We start from the raw sequence: 14,593 nt of genomic DNA on the forward strand, positions 1-14,593 counted from the left end.
AGGTGCCACTATTTCAGAAGTATGAGATAGCAACAAAGATCTATGTGTAGTGTAAATGAGGTTTTGACACATGCTAGAGCGGTGGCATCATATGCCAGTGACGGTGATGTCATATTTGCCTTTAGCATTTCTCCTACTTACATGACTTTGAGAAGTGAATCTTATCCACGTTGGTTGCTAGATGAGGATGCAGTTTCTACATCACACCACATCATGAGTGGTTTAGCGCATTCTCTATTGGGAGCTTTGGTTGTTTGCACTTGATCGATGGTTCGGCGCTTGACATTGCAAGTGCAGGAGATGTTTGTTTTTCATGGCGTAGGGGTGCATCCTATAAGCTACAAGATGTGTGATATGTTCCTCAACTAAGGCAGAGTTTGATCTTAGTGAGACAATTAGCAGATTGTGTGTGTTAGACACTGCTTGGAGAGTAGTCTTTCGAGATGCATTGTGGATCATTAGTGATTGCTAGGAGAGCCTGTAGTGGTTTGGTTTACCCTATGCATGCATCTAAGGTATGAGACGGCATGGTCTCAGTTTTGTTGTTGGCATTCATTGAGTGAGAGACAAGACGTGTCTCCTTTATGGGTGATCTCCACCATGCTCATGAGACAGATCATTTAGATGTGCAAGACTACCATCAAACTCTGTAGAGATAGAGGTAGAGTGGCAATGCTCTGGTGAGACATAGCAAGTGCTGTTAGATTCTATGCAGCCATAGGTAGAGCGGGTCTGCTCCCTAAAGACACAGGAAAAGATGATGGACATGGATTTCTTTGATATGCTCATGCTAGAGGTTGATGAGTTGATGCCAGTTCACCTATGGGTGAGAGGAATGTATCCATCCCAGTGTCAAAGTTGACACATCCATCCACAATGGATAGTTCTAATGATGCAGTGCATACAGAGAGCACACAAGAGTCTAGGACATCCAGGTTTGCAAAGATTTTGCCACTATTTGGGCATCTCATGTATGACCTACTAATGTTGATGCCTGACCTAGCACCTATAGTGAGAACATTTGCAGCAAGGATTGTCAATTGCATGGTGATTCACACTACTATGATGCATCGTGGAGCTTTGCACACCATACAAAGTTGTCTACGGGATTTACATATAGGCTCTATCATGGAGACGCTTATCATGTATGACCTACTAAAGTTGATTCCTAACCTAGCAGCTACAGTGAGAGCATTTACATCAAGGATTGTCAGTTGCATGGTGACCCACACTACTATGATGCATCATGGAGCTTTGCACACCATACAAAGTGTCTTTGGGATTTACATGTAGGCTCTAGCATGGAGACACATGCTCACCTATCACTAGAGCCGATACGAGTGCATGTAGATTGACTGAGCAAGCTAGTGGGTATATGTTGAGAGAGTCTCTCACCAGTTTCTTGTACATACTAGTAGTTTAGTTAGTTGGTCCCACTCATCGGGGCATCACCTTTAAATGGGAGTTTTTTGGGGTAAAGGCATTGCACCTTTGCCCGAGGCTATGCATCTAGTGTTCGACCGCCAATTGTCTGTACATACTTACCTTATTCTTTTGATACACTAAATAATAAGGATCTCATAACCATTCTAGAGGTCTGCTCGACCCACACATTGCTTCTCTTGCTTCTCCCCTTCCCCGCATTCATCACACGATGCACACACATGTCCGCAGTACGCGCACTCACACTGATTGGCACTACCTTGATTGACATGTATGTCAAATGTGGTCTACTTCAAAAAGAAAAAAAAAAGTGCTTGATTCTTGTCCGGGATTTCATCTCTTGGGGTGCATTGATTTTTTAATACAATAGGGGAAAGGCTAGGAAGCTTTTGGTTGTTTTCAGCAGATGTGAATTGAGGGCATCTCTCATATTACAATACTGTATGATAGCATCTTGAAGTTGTATGGCACTATGCAAGATGTTGATATGGGCAATAGAATTCACAATGATATTAATGGTAAGGGGCTATTTGAAAAAAATGTTGTCAAAACTGAGCCGAATTAGTTAACTGAAACTGCTAAAATTCCAAGCCTTACAAAGGCAAACCAAGGAAAAATGTGAAGAAGTGGTAAAGATTGGAGTTACATATTTTTACATTTTTCCAAAATGGCCATGTATTGTAATTCTCTGAATTATTTAGCCATTTTGATAATTGTACCGTGTTATGGGTTCAATGAGAGTTCCAAGTTGTAAAGAGTATGTCAATTAGCATGCCTAGGTTCCAAATATAATAAGTTGTGGAGCCTCAAAAGTCTTGGGTGCCCAGACATTGCACATTTTAAACCCCATGTCTAAGGTATAAAAGCCAATATTTTTTAGGGTTTTCTAGGTTTTGAGGGTTTTGTAGGTTTTGGATAATAAGCTTTACGACGGTCTTACAGAGCACTGTGTACTCTCTTTCTTCTTTCTCAAGCTCATAACTCCCTCGTGAAATGTCATCTGCTTTATTGTGTTTATAGGTGAAAGATCTTCACGACATTGTGCTTTTCTTGCGGTAAAACTGTGTTTTTGTTGCAGATAACCTCCTTCTAAGTCTGCTCATAACTTAAGATTTACATTAAAAAAACTACATTTTATGCATAGGAGGGGTATTGAGGCATCATTGCTAAGCTCTAAGGTGCATTTTGGGCTTACAACATTTTTTGGATGTAACCAATGGGCAATTTGCAGTTTTCCTGTAGTTGTACTGCTGCTTTGGGTTTGTAGTTTGATGATGATGATGAATTTGAAGTAGAGATTTTTATTAAGGTTCAAGGAAGATAAAACATATGAAGACATTTTGAAGAAGTTGAGGAAATTGAAGCAGAAAGACTTGTTGGTTGAAGATTATGCACAAAAATTTAGAAATTTGAATAATAGAGTAGAGGCAGCACAATAGCCTTCTATGGAGTAATTGGGAGACTACTTTTGTAAGGGACTCAAAAAGGAGTTTGAAGTGCAATAGTAGGGAGGACCCTATTAGCAAATGCACAGGATTTTACTGATTTGGTTAAAGCAGCTGCAAGAGCTGAAAGAATTTATGGAGGTAAGGTAGAACTAAAGGAAAAGAAGAAGAAGAAAACTAAGAATTTAGACTCAGAGTCAGAAGATGAAGATTCAGATCACAATACTGAGGAGGAAACTAATATTGATGATGAAGATTGGTCAAAAAACAAGAAGAAAAAGAAGAAGAAGTAGGAAAAGAAAAAGCAAAAGAACGATAAGGGTAAGCAAAAGAAAGAAATGAAGCAGGGAAAGGAAGTAGTAAATGCAGATGCAGTCAAAAAAATTATTCAAGAAAAATTGCAAACAATTGGAATGAGCCAGTTTGGAATGTTAGAAAAACCATATTGTTAGGTTTGTCGAAGATTTGGTCATGATTATGAAAATTATTATTATAATCCAAATTTCAAGGGAAGAAAACATGAGTATATTACTCAAAAAATGAGGGAGTCAGTTGCAAATGTGGTAGCTCCTCAAGGTGTTAACAGGAAATATCAGGGACCTGCACCGAAAAGAAGGTTTCAGAACCAAATAATTGGGGATACTAGAACAGAGGTCAAAATAATATGCAGTGGTTGCAATGTAATTATTGTGAAGCAACAGGACATAGACAAGGTCCTGATTGTGAATTGTGGTGTAGACACAAAAAATGATAGAGGCATTCCTACAACAATAATAATAACAACAATAATAACATGCCTCAACAACAAAATCAACAACCTCCACCCCAGCAGCAACAAAGACCTCTAGGTGAGGCTAATTTAATGGTGTTGGAGAAATGGATTGAAGGAGAATGGATTGAGGAAGAATGGATTCAGGATAGGGAACAGTTTCATCAAGAGGAATAGAAACGTGATCAAAAAGTACAAGAGTCTCATTATACTCAGGCAATGGGCAAGCATTACAATTGTGACTGTGCAGCATGTATCCAAATTCTTGAAAGCAGTGGGTGCACTGAAATCATGGTTGTAACAAGATCAAAATCAAAGCCAGGAAAGGCAATCGTGTAGGAAAAAGAAGATCAGGGTATTGTGAATTGGAAGAAGCAGAAAGCAGTGAGAACAAAAGCACTCAAGGAAGTACGAGAGTCCATATGCCACCTGAAGAATGGGAGTTTGCTGCAAGATCCTTGGCTAACCAAGGCAAAATTACAATAGAAAAAAGAAAGATTGTACTGAAAGAGTAGGACAGTGGTGATGAATTTTATGAAGCTTTGTTGTCAGCTCCAAAGAGCATTTACTGTAAAGCAAATGTTAAGGTTGATGCATGTACAAATCAGGCAATAGGTAGGGAAACGGAAGAAAAATTTTATGGAGAAGCCTGTGAAGTCCTACCAATGGATGTTGATTACAAGGTACCATTAGTGGGGGTATCTATTGGAAAAGTGTTTGTTTTATAAGTATTCTTGGATGGCGGGTCAAGAGTTAATGTGTTAATGTTCTCCCAGAGTCAACCTGCAAAAGGCTGATTCTCTTGAAATGGGATCCAGCACCTTTTCAAGTGAAGATGGCAGACCAAAGACAAGTTCAACCTTTGTGGATTTTGATGAGTTTGCAAATCTTAATTGGGGGGCTATAGTTTGTAGCCAACTTTGTGGTTCTCAGGTTCGAAGAATCTACTTGCTCTTATCCAATGATGTTGGGAAGGCCCTAGTTAAGATCAACAAGAGTAAAGCAGCTATGGGGAATAGAGTCTATAGTGATCAATAGAGGAAAGAAGAAAATGAGAATGCGAATGGATGCAAAAAAGGTGATACCACCTGGTTTTAGGGCACTGCATGCAGAAGGATTGAATATGGTAGAAGAAATTGGAAAGGATGTAGAGGAAGAATTTCTTAGAACTAATTCATTAGTTGTACCTATTTTGAAAGTGGATGTGCAAAAGATATCAACCAAATATGTGTTACAGAGTCAGAAGATGATGGGATACAGTCAATAGCTCAAAAACTAGTAATTACTCAGGGGAGTAAACAATCAACTAACAAAATGGGTAATGAGATGTTGAATAATTTAAAGATTGAAAATAGAGAAGAGGAGGAAGCCATTGAAGCAGTGAAGCAAGCAGAGAGAGACTTTGAACATCAAATGGAAATAACTCCTACTCAAGATGAACTAGAGAAAATGAACCTGAAGACTTAGGAGGAACCACAGACATTGAAGGTATCAATAGATATGGATGAGGAATTTAAATTGAAACTAAAGGAATTGTTATTAGAATTCAAAGATCTTTTTGCATGGAAATACATAGAATTGAAACTGGGGAATTGTTGTTAGAATTCAAAGATGTTTTTGCATGGAAATACATAGATATGAAAGGAGTAGATGCTAGCTTTTGTCAACACAAAATTATTTTGAAAGAAAATGTAGTTCCAGTTACAACAAAGTTACAGGATGAATCCTAATTATGCCAAACAGGTTAAAGAAGAGATTGACAAACTGTTGGATGTGGGTTTCATTTATCCTTTGGAGGAAGTTACTTGGTTGTCACCAATTGTTGTAGTTCCAAAGAAGAATGGAAAGATCAGGGTGTGTGTGGATTACAAGAAATTGAATGTTGCTACAGTAACTGATCCATTTCCCTTACCTTTTTGTGATACACTACTGGATGCAATAGAGCTAGACATGAGATTTATAGTTTTTTGGATGGTCTTACTGGTTACAATAAAATTTCAATGGCACTTGAAGATAGGGGAAAAAAATAGGATAGGACTAAATGGGGAGTTTATGCTAGCAATGTGATGACATTCGATTTGAAAAATGCTCCACCAACATTCCAGAAAGTAGTACAACATGGTTTTTCTAAATTCCTTACAACATTTACGAGGGTTTTCTTGTATGATTTTAGTGTTTTTGAAAAGAAGCAGGAGCATCTTGACCACTTGAGGTTGTGTTTTCAGAAATGCAAGAAATTCAAATTGTCATTAAATCCAGCCAAATGTGCATTTGCAGTGAAAAGAGGAGTTCTTTTAGAGCATGTGATTTCTGAAGAAGGGAATTCTATGTATCCCAGACAGGTGGAAGCTATTAGTAAGGCACTAGAACCAAGAACAATTAACAATGGAGTAGATTTTTGGGGCAAGTCAAGTGGCATAATAGGTTCTTGAAGTATTTGGCTCATGTGTGCACACCATTAACAAAGATTACAAAGAAGGATGTTGTAGCCTTAGGGTTTCAATTCAGCAGAAACTATCTCTTGAAGAGTCAGTCATGAAGAGTCAGTCAATTGCAGAAAGGAATCATTATTGAAACTGGAAGAGGACAGAATTCATAGCATTATATTGCAGAGGTTATCCAACAAAGAAGGCAAGCTTGGATCAACAAAAACATAAAGTTCCAGATTTTCTCTACTTGAGATTGGGTGATGGTTTATAACAGCAAGCTGGGACCAAGACCTAGAAAATTAAAACTCAGGTTTTTAGGGCCATTCCAGATCGTTAGGTCTATGGGACCTAACACGTTTATTTTGGCCGATGAGTCGGGACAATTGCTAAGCCAGTAGATGGTTTTCGACTCAAACCATTTTTTGGAGAAATAAAGGATACTCAAGTAGAGCATAAAATTAATGATGTTAGTGGGATAGATATGTCTTATGCATGTGAGGAAGTGTAAGAGGACATCATTTTAGGGAGTGCAAAAAATTCTACTTCGCGGTGTATTTATTCATTGTGCTGCACTTTCTTACATGTTGCAGCATGTCGAGCCTTCGCAAAACACATGTGGCGTAGGGTCTGACTCAAGAATGGAAGAGGAAGAGCCCTTTGTCATGCTACAACCTTTGTGCAAAACTTTTTATCAAAGAGCTGTAGTGGATGAGTCCAGTGAGGAGGATGAGCCAAAAATCCTTACACCCATCAAGGCTTTACCACCTTCAAAAGAGGAAGTAATCCCAGAGTACACTTTCTTGGAATTCAGGCATGATTTAGTGGAAAATGAGGAGAATATTCCATGGTTGAAGAAAATAGGGTTACTAAATTTTGCAAGGTTACCCTAGATGAGTTAGAGGTAGAATCAAATGCCAATGGTATACTTAAATCATTTGCAAGCAAATAATGGACATATATTTGCAAAGGATTATTTGATTGAAGAATTGATTGCACAGGTGCTTGATATACCTATTGTAGAAGACAATGAGGTCAGTAAACCAAAAGAAAAGGACATGACAAAGGCATTTGGGAAATCTCAAGGTGGGATGCATTAATATCAGCTATCAAGAAGGAAGAACCAAGTGAGACTGCAGTAGGTGAAATGGTTTCTTGAGAGAATATTTTTGTTGGTCAAGTCAAAGTATATAAGCAAGGAAAATTATGGTATATTGTTAGCAGTTGAGACTTGCAGGTAGATTGGATGGGCAAACATCCTATTTGACAGGATCAAGTTTGAAATCTACACCAAGCAGAAGAGAAAGGATAAAACAACAAAAGTGGGACCATATTTGGCAACAGTTTTTCAGTATGTGAACAATAAGAGTATTTTGCAAGGAAATTTTTTTCCAGAGACACGACAATTGATTGAAGACTCAGGATCTGCATCAAGGAAAGAAAAAAGACAAAAATTGTATCAAGAACAAAAGACCCTGCATAAGACAAAGGATGTGAAAAAGTGAAAAATATGTAGTACCTGTGTCAATCAAGACAGGTTTTAAACTCAAAAAGCTAAAAGGAAAACTTACAGGAGAGGCACCTGTCATAACAGTTGGGGAATCTGCAATTAAAAATCCTAGCATACCCAAGGCTAGCTTTTCAAATGTATCTTTTAATGAGGTTCAAAATGCAATTGATGTAGTCAAAGAATATGTGGAACAAGAGACAATGGATTTTACTTTGGTGAAGAGGGAGAATAAGAGATTGCACAGTGAATTGGAGCAGATTAAGGAGGAAGCATTGAAGGAAAAGAAAGTTCAGACTGAAGAAGAAATTTTACGTAGGAAAGTTAAAGAGTTCAATGAAAACCAAGAGCTAATGAAAAAGGAGTTAACCTCATATAAGCAATTGGTAGTATACAAACAGAAAAGTTCAGCTAGAATTGCTCAGTGGAGAGATGAGTGGTTTAATGTCTTGTAGGGACAGTTGACGGAAATGACTACTTTGAATGCTACTTTGGAGAGCAGCAGCAGAGTTTTGTTGACCAGAGTTACAGCATGTAGAAAAGTGGAAGAGAATAGTAGAGAAATGTCAGAGGAAGAGCTAGATGTGGAGGGTTGGTATCTGGCTTCAAGTGATGTGGAGAAGATGAAGGCTGAAATAAGGGACTATATGGAAGGTGTTTGGGAGAAAATTAAAGTCAGAATGTATGACGTGGTCAATAAGCCATATCAGATCTTTGTAGAAGAAGAAGTAAGGAGGAGAATTTGTTTTTGCAGAGGTAGTACGATGAACTGAAGCAACAGTATGAGGAATTGCAAAAGTAATTGGAGTAGCAGAAACATTATCAGCTTGACAACTGCATGCTCAGGGTGTTACTGTAATGTTGGATAAATCTGAGACTGAAGTCCAGGTGCGGTCAACTGAAGATGCACTTACAGTTAAAGTTGCAGGTGAAGAGGCAGGTGATGCAAGTGGACAAGAGAAATGTAAAGATCCAGTTCTGATTATTGTTGAGGATATACTCAATAAGGAGAATATTGAGGTTACAAAGGAAGCAACTCATGTTGAAGTGGATGCAGGACTTGGTGAAGATGATCAGACAAATGCAACTGAAGGAGAAAGTGCAAAGCAGACTAAAGTTAAAGATCATGTTGATGTAAATATTTATGATCAAGGGATGGGTTCTCACAATGTTTGATAAACATTGCCCACCAAGTGTGTCGGGTGTTAGTGCCTGATGTGTCAAGGTACTTATCTTTTTTGGATTGTAACTAAGATCTCAGTTTTAAACCTTAGGGGCATGTTTACACAAGTGCCTAATGCTTAGGTAGTTTGAAATACCCGCATTGTCTTATGGCATGTAGCAATCTTTGGATGTAACCAACAGGCAGTTTGTAGTTTTCTTGTAGTCGTACTACTATTTTGGCTCTATAGTTTGATGATGATGATGAATAAACTATGAAGCAATACTTTCTTCTCCTCGATCATGGTGTTTATTATTCATATGCTTTGCAGTTTTGTGACTTAATGTGGAGTCCATAGTCTTCTCTTTCTCCTGCACTCCATGTTTCTTGTATTGTTAGGACTATGAGCCCCTAACATTGAGTGTGTTTTTCAAAAGATTGACAACCTCTCGTAGCCTCCATGCACTAATTGGGTCGACTTTGTCCAGCTATATGACATTTATGTTTATTGTTCTCAGTGTAACTACAATAAGATAGTGAGGCTTGCCATTTAAGGAGCCCCATACCATAGCCTAGAGCACAGTGCATTTGGATATAGATTCATGTTTGAATCCATTTGGACCAATAACTTCTCAATTAGGCCCAAAATTCATAGAAGTCAAGAAACAAACACAAAATTTGGCCTAAAGAGTTGAAAATCGAACCAAACTTCATGAAAATTGGCAAGTGACTTGTTTAGGGGGTAAGAATCTAGTGCAAGTTCACAAAATGGGACAACTCTTTCATTTTGACCTCAGAGATAATAATTTATTATCTCTTTCTTTTGAAAGTCCATTTTTTGAAAAAACCTTGATCTATGATAGTAATAGAGTGCATGTATCAAATTTCAAGTGATTTGAAGTAGTTTTGATTGAGATTGACAGTTGTTTTTGTACCAAAATCTACAGATTACTAAAACTGGTGAAATCTTTACAATGCTTGTCCAAATTTGGTGAAAATTGATTCAGATATCTTTGATCATATGCTTAATTAGTGGGCATTTTCAAAAGTGCAAAAAGGTATATTTTTGTCTCAATAGATAATAAGTGCGATTATTATCTCCTGCTAGCCATCGAGCTCATTTTTTACATTCAGAGTCATTTGGACATTGATCTCTATTGGGTTTTCAAAAATTCAAGTTTGCAGATTAGTCCTTTGGCTACTTTTGCAAAAGTGATACTGAAAATTTTGACCTTCAAAATGGGGTCATAATCTCTTTAGCTGGCATAAATATCATTGTTCTAGCCCCACCATAGTTCAGTCAAAGAAAACAAAAGGCTAAAAGTGATTGTGCCACAGGTTAGCAAGTGCAATCATTGCTTGTTAAGCCCTAGTGCATTATAAATTGAGCCTAGAATTGGAAACCTAGGCGCACATTTGAAGATTGTTGTCAATTCAGCTTTTGCAAGCCCAATTTTTCATTGTTTCAAAGGATTGTAGTCAATCCTATGCATTCGACCTAGAATTGCCCAACTCTTGTGTGTCTAGAAAGCATTCAATTGCCAAAATTGGTTTTTTACAAGAAAATTTGTCAACCAGGGCAGGAGGAAATTGAATGTGCAACATCAAAATTTGCTAGGAGATAGTTTTTAGAGACCAAGCCAGCATGGACTCAAGTCAAGTAGAGAATTCAAGTATAGTAGAGCTAGCCATCAGTAACAGTAGCACAAGCACAAGTACAGTAGAGCAAATCTTACAGCTATATGGCTATAGCAGAGACAAAGTCTTCTATACTGATTTAGAAGGCCATAGGTATTTGATGAGCAGCAAACGCAGCATAGGAGCCAAGATTCTATTGATCAGAGTGAACCCACATCCAGAGAACTGCCAGATGTTCGCAGATTTTAGTGGAGCCAAGTATTGCAAGCTTAAAGATGAGGTGTAGATAGAAGTTCAAAAAATTGTAACTGGTTATTCAAAATTTGCACAAGCCAGCAAACCATACACTTGGTGCATATGCAATCAGGATCATTGTACATGGACTACAGTGGTGGAGTCTACAGTCGAGGGCCACAAACCAAAGATCCAACATATCAGCCAATTGAAGCCACTCTTATCAAAGAACCAAGTCAAAGGCAGTATAAATGTCAAGATGGAGGAGTCTACAGCATAATGCTAAAACTTCTCAACAAGAGCTTGAGATGGACGAGCCAATTGAAGTACCACTCATAATGGTGTACTGCTTAGATTGTGGAATAAAAGCTGGACATTTCCCAGAGGATTGTCCCAGAAACTTGGACAGCAGGGACATAGCAGCTACTATGGAGTTGAAGTGTGGGGTGGGAGCATCTCAAAGTCTACTTGAAGAGAGTTTGAGAATTTCCAAAAGCACTTTCTTACAAACTTTCTCCAAGTTAAGACACAAACACCATATATGCTCCTACTTCTTGAGTCAAGATTTCTTCCAATTGAGGCTATGGGCATGGAAAGGGTTGTGGAGTACATGATAAAGAGGCATCAAAACCCCTCCTACGACTGCATGGGAAGCAAGCAAAAGATTTCAAAAGACGCGATCTTGAGCACAAGATGGATGCAAGACATAAAAGAAGTGGTTTGGCCCTTGAAACTACCTTTGATGGGGAAAGGGGATGCATGTGAAAACTCTCCTTCAAAACGGAAGGTTAGTATCGTAGGTCATGAAGGGAGGAGAAAGACCTTCCTCCTTGATGCATGCCTTAGTAGTAGCAAGGGCCTCCTTGGAAAGCATGTGTGATAGTGGCAAGGAGATAGATGAGAGGCATGACAGAAGCACTTATCAGCGAGCTAGGAAGAGTTGTTGGGTAGCATGGTGTGCTTGAAGGAGGGAGCAGAGGTGGAGACATTGGTGGTGGAGCTCAAGTGGTGGCCGAGCCATCTCTCTCTCTCTCTCTCTCTCTCTCTCTCTCTCTCTCTCTCTCTCTCTCTCTCTCTCTCTCTCTCTCTCTCTCTCTCTCTCTCTCTCCACAGATTGTTTAATTATTGCTCCTGCATGTTTGCCTCCTTGATGTGGGATGCTTTTGTCTCTCCCCCTTTTTGCCTTCATACAAGGCACCCTCCAGTCCCTTCACTGTATGGTTTTCCATAGCTTGTCTGTAGTCAAAAAATTCTTCACCCACTAAAGACATATTTTGGGCTTCTAGGCATGTCTTCGATGAAATAGTGAGCAAAGGATTATTCTATGTGTGGCTCTTTAGTAAGACTTCAAATAACTCTTCAAGAAAGTGAAGACTCCCTACATCTTTTCTTTGTAAATAAGCTGGATATAAGCTCTTTTACCTATACAGAGCCATCTTCATTAGCCAAGTTCTGGCCTAAGCTATCAACATCAAGCGCATCCACCCAAAAAGCCTTTTATAGGCCTATGAACATAAAGATAGATTACTCTAAAAATATTGATGCAAGCAAAAAAAATGTGATCAATACAGTAAGCATAAAATACACACTTCCTCTCTAATTACTACAATAAGCATATGATTCAATCTCACCAAACGTTGACAAAAAAAACGTTTCTTTCATGCCATTGTTATCAAAGAGAAAAATCTCCTCAATTCTCTCTCTCTCTCTCCACCCCAAACCCCCCCCCCCCCCCCCTCCACTTTGGCATGTCAGGAGTTATGGTTTATGGAGCACATATAGTGGGTAAGCATGGAGCTCCTCCCTCGGGAGAACGGCCATTGATTGTATGAACCATGTTGGATGACACCAAATGAAAATATTATCCTTGATATAGTTGGATCTATTTGAGGGATACAAAATGTTTTGTATGTGAATATCGCACTATTAAGCAACAAAGTATAAGGCATACGAGGAGATAAATAGGAAAAACAAGGAGATCTCTCATGAAGAAAATGTGCCAAGGAGGAGACAAGTCCATGGAGCAAATAGGAATGTGTGACCTATGATGCCGAGTTACAATTGAAAGTATGTTTTTGGAATTGCAATGGATACCCCTGGAATGCGGGAGTTGGCATAGATGAACAACGGGTTGGAGGATTACAATGTACGTTAATTGATGTGGTCAAAGAATCTCAAGCAACGAAGAGGGCAAGGAGACGTAGCATGTATGGTTAAGAAAGGATTAGAAGATTTTATATCAATTGTGAAAGATGCCAAGCACAAACGTTATGTATGGGTAAAATTATGGCACCAAAATGAGGCGGACGGGTCTAAACACAAAATATTGTGCAATGTCGTGTATCCTAAGTGCCTCAACATTCTTCTTGTTGTCTCTATCCCAAATAGCACTCGCGCTCAACTCTTGAACACGCTCTCTGAAGCCGCAAACAGTGCAACACAGCCGCCACAATTCCTCTCGGTGCTTAAGCGGCCTTATACTGGCCCCTTTACCCTGTTGCGCTAGGCAGCCAAGCCTGGAAGGAGGAGCATGATGTAGTAAAAAGTTGAATTTTGGATTTGCCTTTAACTTTTGGATTTAGAAGTGGGAAACAGTTAATGAAAGGCAATGATGGAGAGTTGGATATATGGGCCAAAAGCATACCTAACCACCTTATGCAAGAAAGCAAGCGATCACAAAATGACACAAATCACAAAGTTCAAAATTCATGAATCTGGTTTTTGCTTGAGGTGTACATGAGTCTCTCTCCCTCTCTTCATCTTCTTCTTGTGTGTGCTTGCGCACTACGAGGCTACAAGCCTACAACTGTACATCTTCTTTTTCTTTTCTCTTTGCCCAAATATGCTTGTGTCTCTCTCTTACTAGGAGACAATGAATCCATCTCTTTCATGTTGCATGGGCAAAGTGGTAATTCAGGCAAATTTGAGCCCTCTATTTTAACCTCAACTCACACAATTCTACCTAGGGTAAAGGGGCCGATAAAAGACCAAGAAAATGGGTCGTCAATAGGCAGACAATGAAGGGTGAGACATAAGCCAATGAGCCAACAAGGCTTGATCTAAAAACTAACGGTTGGTGATCTATTCCGACAGTGCGCTAACCAATCCAACATTGGCTTGCAAGTGTCTCACAAATGGACCCAAACACTTTTAAATATGAGGAGTGGCGAGTTCTAGTACAGGGCCAGGTTTTTTTTCGCAAAACTCACAATTGTGAGTGGATAGTATTAAGAACATCAGAAATATACACCAACCTCGAGCTCAGACCAAGCCTTGAGGGTCAAAAGATTACAAGTTCTCTGCTTGAGAGAGAAACCACAACTACTTATTACAAGATGTCATCATGATATGTGTTGTTCTAGACCAGTCCTCTGAGGCTTGTTTACCTCTGATCATGTGGATTTGTTCTTTGGTAGTAGGGCCGGTTTTTTACTGGCCCCTTTACCCTATTCCAATCTCTAAGATAAAAAAGAAAATGTATATAAACATTGTAGACATCGCTTTAAAAAACCGTTGCATGATGCGGAAATGTCGAGCCCCAATTCGTCGTTGAGGGCTGCAATCACGAAAGAGGACAAAACTGTCTCGATTGGAAAAGCTCCCTCTAAGGAATCAAGAGAGAAAATGGGCTCAAGTCAAGGGTTTTAGTTCGAGGTAAAAACCCTCAAAGATGGGGTTCCTCAGGGTCCCATCTGTACGAACATAAATAAGACATCAAGTTCATCTACAGCTCGCAGGCCAAGAATTTCGTTTGCTAGCATACTCAAGGGGACTGTCTCTAAGGACATTGGAAAAGGCCCATCAGAAGGGTTGTCGAGTGAAGGAGATATCGAAAAACTGCAGAATGCAAGAGCTAGACTTGAACAAGAGCTCAAGGAAGTCAACAAAGTGATTGAGTCCGGCCCTATCAACAACAAAAGAACTTGCTCCCAAGGAGACTACAGTGGGCTGGTGGAAGACGAGTTGGTA

Source organism: Adiantum capillus-veneris, chromosome 19, assembly GCF_014529385.1.
Source record: "Adiantum capillus-veneris isolate H3 chromosome 19, ASM1452938v2, whole genome shotgun sequence".
In the NCBI taxonomy this organism is placed as follows: domain Eukaryota; kingdom Viridiplantae; phylum Streptophyta; class Polypodiopsida; order Polypodiales; family Pteridaceae; genus Adiantum; species Adiantum capillus-veneris.